The sequence below is a fragment of the Octopus bimaculoides genome, chromosome 12 (genome assembly GCF_046866305.1).
Source record: "Octopus bimaculoides isolate indiv1 chromosome 12, ASM4686630v1, whole genome shotgun sequence".
In the NCBI taxonomy this organism is placed as follows: domain Eukaryota; kingdom Metazoa; phylum Mollusca; class Cephalopoda; order Octopoda; family Octopodidae; genus Octopus; species Octopus bimaculoides.
The window spans coordinates 49248727-49256226 of NC_142939.1; positions in this window are offsets into that span (position 1 = coordinate 49248727).

Consider the following 7500-nt stretch of genomic DNA (forward strand, 5'->3'; position numbering starts at 1 on the left):
TCTCTCTCTCTGTATATATATATATATATATATATATATATATATATATATATATATATATATATATATATATATATATATATATATATATATATATATATATATATATATATACATATGAACTTACCAGCATCACCATCATCAGTATTATCATTCTCCAGGACGTCGACTGCCACCATCATTCAATCTTATCTGCTATATATAACAAAAAAAAGAAAAATCTAATGCAGGATGCAATTTATATATATATGCTCTGTAAGATTAGAAAAAAATATCAATTCTTACTAAGGTTTCTCCTATTGTATCCTTGACCAATTGTGTTCGTAGCCAAGTTGTGTAGGGTCTTCTAGAAATTCCTCTCCGCCTCAACACACTATACTGCACTCTTTGTATGTGCTTGTGTCTGTCGCTGTGTGTATGCCTATGTCTGAGTGAGAGTGTGTGTGTGTATTTTACATCTATACATGTGTATGTGTATATATATATATATATATATATATATATATATATATATATATATATATATATATATATATATATACATATATATACATACATATATACACATACATATGTATACATATAAGAATATACACATATATACATATATATATATACATAAATATACATGCATATGCATATATAAATATCCTCATATATATATATATGTATTTATGTATGAATGCATATGAATATATATGTGTGCGTGTATGATTATGTGTGTATGTATGTAGGTATGTATGAATGAATGTATGTACCTGTTAACCTGCATATTTCTGCACAATTTTGCGCCTCATTAAATTTCCGACCGCGGTCATTGTAATGGTTTCTATTTATATATATATATATATATATATATATATATATATATATATATATATATATATATGAATGTATGCATGAATGCCTGTCTCTATGTATGCATATATGTCTGTCTGTCCGTATATATGTCTGTTTCTTTGAGTTTTATTTAAGTTCTTCTGAAGAGAGTTCACGCCGGTCATTGAGAAAGGGACGAGCGTTTTTGAGTTAAGAGAGATCCCGGTATTTTTTTAAATATATAGTTGAGTTGGTGAGTTGGTTCAGCTGTCGATGCACACACCCAAGTGTGTTCAGCTATTGATGAAAAGAATTTCAGTTGGAGAATAGTTGGAATGTCTTACAAATCTTCACAGAGCTGTCTATAGATTGGATGTGAAGAATCCGCGTCAGTGTCGTTTGCTCTTTCTTCGAAAAACTACGTATTTCTACGTCTTCGTGTAAATTTATTGGTACATCACCTAGTGCACCAATAATGATAAGTACAAATAATAATTCATTGTCACTGACAAGAGCTTTAATTTCCGCATTAATTCACATTAAATGTTCTCTTTTTCCTGGACTTTTAATGATACATTTAAATCCGTTGGGCAGATGACCTCTATAACATGTATGATCTTTTTCCCTATCCCACTGGACAATGTCAGGTCTATTGTGTTTGAACCGAATTACTGTTTTTATCGGAGTGTTCCACCAGTGTTTCTTGTTTTAAAAAATGTGAATATATGCTGATTCTGACATGCCTTTGATGTATAACGCCAGGAAAATCATTCCTGCATGTAGCGTTGTAAATAGTCATTTAAACTATATCATGCCGTGCAGTATCTCGTAGCCATTTTAGGGTAGCTGCTAGTAATATCTTCCACCTAGATATAGCAGAGCCGATATTTTCTATCTCAACGTGAAAGGTTGGTGGCATCTTTGTCTCTCTCTTATTAATCAGGTATTTAGTAGCTCTCTCCTCTAGGTAAGATGTAATGTATCTATCAGACATCAAAGAGAAGCTACTTATCCTGTCAATGTTGTTGTTATTCTCTTGCTTATGGAATATACACACATGTATTGATTTTTCTTCGTATGACACTTGCTTCCCTTCCAAGCTTCTATTTAGGTAAGCCGTCCTAGGTTATTTTGGGTCGCAAGAGACAGTTGCATTCACAGAATGCCTCTCGCAGTAGTTCTTTTTCAACTCTGAAGATGTTGTTGCTCTCACTTTTCAGTATACCTGTAATGTATTCATTTCTTTCTTTACTGTCCAGCAGGTGTTGTCTGAGTGACGCAATATGATATTCAGAAGCTGTTTGAACTGACCTTATTCCTCTATCGCTATCACTTTATCTCACATAGATGCTATTGGTGTCGCTGTAGAAATTGCCAGTGGTGATCAGTGCCTTTCTGGTTTTGATGTCCAGGCTGTGTATCTCATCGAGTATCCAGTCCAATATGCCAAATTTTGGTACTAGCACTAGCACGACAAAGGCATTGTGAGATATGGTCTTATTAAAGGCAGACAGCTCTGAGTTCCATATCTTCCGAAACCTATAAAAGTACTCTCTGTTATTCTGGTTTTAGTCACAGCATCAACGTCTGCAATATTCTCTTCGATTCCGAGATACTTATAGTTTTCATCATTAGCGACAGGGGTCATAGACAAGCCATTGATACATATGCTCTCTGTCTTGTCAACAATCTTTCCTCGGTTGATTATCATGTATGAACATTTAACTTGCCCAAGCTACATTCCTATGTGTCGTGAGAATTTTGTGACTCGTTCTAATTGTCTCTTGATGATGTTCATGTTGCCAGAATATAAATTTAGGTCATCGATAATAAAAATGTGTGGGTGACATTAATTGTATTTTTTAATGCATATCCCTGCAAATGTGTGTGTGTGTGTGTGTGTGTGTGCGTGTGTGTGTGTAGCTCATGTCCACCACCTCATCGATCTGACCCACAAAACTTGCTATCAAAAGATGAGTTGCTGTTGTTGTTGATTGTCTCGTTGTTGTTTACAGCAGTTTTGTCATTTCACTTGACGTTTTCACCACTTTGATTTTGTGCTTTTCAAACTGCAGCTGCAACTGCGTGATCTTCAATGTCTCTGAATAGTTTTATTGTCTGTTGTTGTTGCTGTTGTTGTTTTGTTAACTTTGCTTTTGTAAGATAAAAGAAAAAAGGAAAGAAAAGAACAGAAATGAAAGAAAAAACTTAGAAGGCAAACATATTTCTTTGATATTCAACGTGCTACCTCCCCTATGGCAAATTCCTTTCTCCTGCTAAAACAGAGGCGGCCATTTTGAAACGAATAAAACAAATATAATAATGCACACAGACGTATGTATGCATCTATGTATGTATGTATGTATGCACGCATGCATGCATATATGTATGTATGTATGTATGTATGTATGTATGTATGAATGTGACGTTTTAGCGTGCACAGTTTGACAGACCGTGCCTTTCTTTTGCTGGGCTCAAATCTCATTTGCGTACCCATGAACAATGAACCTCCACCAGCTATTCTGCCTATATATCTGCACACCTTTCAATGCCGTGTATGTTATAAGGTCTGTAAATCTAACGGAGGCCTTAAAAGACATTTTCAGATCCACAAAGATCAGAACTTAACTGCATCTCTATAAGCCCATATTTGACGGTTGTGGCCATCTTGTTCGTAAACTTGTACGTGCTTCACTCCACTCCACTGGAACATTGACTGAAGTAAACCGACAAGCCCCGAATAAAGATATCGTTCCAGTTCCCTACTAAAATGATTTGGGTACGCTTGCTCCACCTGGTGTTACTCGTTAAAATTTTCCCGACTGGTACTGGTTATCCCTTCAATGCGAAATCATCTCCTTTCATTTCCGTGATGACTGACTCCTTGACAGAAAAAAGCAAACATGGCCTTGCTATGCCCTCGTTAACGGGATATTCACATCAATGCCTTTCGACAAAATGCCACTTTGTCTGACGTGCTATTAGTTCTGTCACCTTGTCGCCTTAATTATAATACTTTTAATTTCAAATTTTGGCACTAGGCCAATAGTTTCAGGGGAGGGGCTTGTTGCTTACATCGACCCTAGTGTTCAATTGGTACTTATTGTATTGACCCTGAAAGGATGAAAGGCAAAGTCGACTCTGTTGGCATTTGAACTAAGAACGTGAAGACGGACGAAATGCCACTAAGCCTTTTGTCCGGAGTGCTAATGATTCTGTCCGCTCGCTGTCTTAAAATAAGGATAATGATGTTATTGTTTTTGTTTATGTTGTTTTGTTGTTGTTGTTGTTGTTTCACAGAATCATCAGCGAACCGGTCAAAAATGCTGGGCAGCATTTCCTACGGCTTTTAATGTTCTGAGTTCAAATACCATTGTGATGAAATTTGCCTCTCATCTTTCCATGTACTGGACTAGATGATATCGACTATTGACCTCCCTAAAATTGCTGGCCTTGTGCCAAAATTTGAAACCATTATCATTGTTGTTCCCATTTTTGTTGTTGTTGTTGTTGTTTTTATTATTATTATTATTATTATTACCTCCCCCTTAGCGAAGGCGTGGTATGGTTTTCAGTCGCGTTTGTTTGCTTGTTCGTTTGTTTTTCCGTAGGCAAGATATCTCAAGAACCGCGGGGTGGATGCGGATGAAACTTTCAGAGATGTTTGGCCCCGTGACTGGCATGAACTGATTAGATTTCGGGATCGATCCGGTACCGGACAAGGATTCTAGATTATTTTTCCGGCTTTTTTAATTAATTTTTGAGAGCGGTCGGATTCATTTTCAGTATTCTCGTTTCTTAGAGCAGTCGAGTTTATATCAGATATTCTCATTTTAAAAATCATCTCTGACTAACCTTGGAAAGGACATTGGTGTTGCCTTGGCGGAGGTTTGTACTCTCTCAGTGCTCTTGTTATTAATAGTATAATTATTAATATTACGCCGGACAAACTGCGTAGCGGCATTACGTCCGTCTTTACGTTCTGGGTTCAAATTCCACCGAGGTCGATTTGTTCTTTTATCTTTGCGGGGTCGATGAAATAAGGACCAGTTGAGTAATAGGGTCGGTGTAATCGACTAGTCTCCTCCCTCAAAATTCTAGGATTTGTGCCTATAGCAGAAATGATTACTTTTATTAATATCATTATTATTATTGATATTACGCCGGACAAAATGTGTAGCAGCATTTTGTTCGTCTTTACACTCAGAGTTCAAATTTTGAGGTCAACTTACCTTTCATCCGTCTGGGGTCGATAACAAAAGTACCAGTTGAGCTGTGGGGGTCAATGTAATTAACTTACAGTCTTCCTCAAAATTGCTGGCCTTGTGCCAAAATTTGAAACCATTATTAATAAGACGGTGAGCTGAAGAAATCGTCATCACGCCTGACAAAATGCTTAGCGGCATTACGTTCTGAGTTCAAATTCTGCCATGGTTGACATTGCTTTTCATCCTTTCGGGGTCGAAAAAATAAGTACCATTTGGACACTGGGATAGTTGTAAACGACTTACCCACCCCTGAAATTGTCGACTTTCTGCCAAACATTGAAACCAATATTGTTATTATTAGTATTATTGTTGTTGTTGTTTAAAACGCTGAACTGACAGAAACGTTAGCACGCCGGACAAAATGCTGAGTGGCATTTTGTTCGTCTTCACATTTTGAGTTGAAATTCCGCTGACGTCTACTTTTCCTTTCATCCTTTCGAGGTCGATAAAATAAGTACCAGTTGGACACTGGGGTCGAAGTAGTCGATGTACCCCATCCTCACCCCCACCGAAAGTGCTGGCCTTGTGCCAAAATTTGAAACCAATGTTGTTGTTGTTGTTGTTGGTGGTGGTGGTTCTGTTTTTCTTGTCATCATCATCATCATCATCATCATCGTCATCATCATCATATTAGAAATCATTTTGTAGTGTTTAAAATTTAATAATAATAATAATAATAATAATAATAATAATAATAATAATAATAATAATAATAATAATGATAATAATAATAATCGAATAAACGACGCCAACAATGGTTGACCCAAATCAATGGAATCTTTCAGATTAAACATTGATTATGGACGTCACTAGAGTGAGTAATGGTGAGTGGAGATGTGGAGGAATGAGACACTGCTGATGATGATAATGTTGCTGCTGCTGCTGCGAGTAGTGGTGGTGGTGGTAGAGGTGGTGGGAATGGCGGTGGTAGTTTGTTATTGTAATAATTTATTTAAGAGGGAGCTGAAGAAGAAAACAGCAACCACCACCACCACCACCACCACTACCACCACCATCACTACCATCATGAGCAAGAAGAATAAGATAGAAAATAAACAGAAAATAGTGAAAAAAAGTAGAATGGTAACAAACACCAACACATTTAATTACGTACGCATTCACTCACACATATACATAGGCTGACATATACAACACACATACAAACATCGACACGCACATGTACGCTCACACACGCACACACGCGTGCGTGTATATATATATATATGTGTGTGTGTGTGGGTGTGTATTTATGGATGTATATAAATACACACACACACACACACACACACACACACACACACACACACACACACACACACACACACACACACATATATATATATATATATATATATATATATATATACACGCACACACGTATGTATGTATTAAAAAATAAGCGAATGAGGAATTATAAAGAATTACAAAAATAAAACAATGCTGAAGAACTCGAAGATTTACTTTAGAATGGAAATTTGATCTGAAGATTGACAGAAATTTTCTTTGTTAGAAGAATATTTCCCGAAAGATCAGCCTTTTCATTCTTTCTCTTCAAAACATGCGACATTTCTTGGAGTCAAATGAAGAAAATTAAATTACAGAAATACGGTTTCGCATTCGTCACAAGGAAATGATTAGAGGGAAGGTTAGAATGGTAAACGGATGAAATGGAAACTAGGAGAAAAGGTGGGAATGATTTAAACAGAGGGGTAGTAAAGAATTGTAGCGGCCGTCGGTCAGAGGGAGTGGCTAATTGGTTAGGGATTAGGCTCATTAAAGTGGTATGGGTGGTGCATGGTGGTGAAACCGGGAATGTTTTGGTGTTTAAGAAAATTGACTTCGGGATAAATTAGAATCAAAGAATATTTCTAGTTGCAATGGATATTATTTTTAGTTAGAAAATGTTGTTTGTTGTTTGCCTCCACCCCTCTCTGTCTGTCTGTCTGTCTGTCTCTCTCTCTCTCTCTCTCTCTCTCTCTCTCTCTCTCTCTCTCTCTCTCTCTCTCTGTGGTCGGAAAATGAAATGAGAGAATAAATTTAATATCTTGAGAGTCAAAATAAATTACAAGAATGTGTTACGAATTTGCGAACGAAATAGAAGAAAATGAACGAGAAGTGAAGAAAAGCAATTTGAGAGAGTAAAGAAATGGAATGGATGGAATAATATTAAGAAGAATAAGGCAGCGAACTGGCAGATCGTTACCAAGACGGGAAAATCGCTTAGCGGCATTTTGTCCATCTTTACGTTCGGAATTCAAATTCTGCCGAGGTCAACTTTGCCTTCCATCCTTTTGGGATCGATAAAATAAGTATCAGTTGAGCACTGGGGTCGATGTAATCAACTTATCGATGTGATCGACTTTTGTGCCAAAACTTTAAACCATTATCAAGAAAAATGTTTTGGAAAATGGAG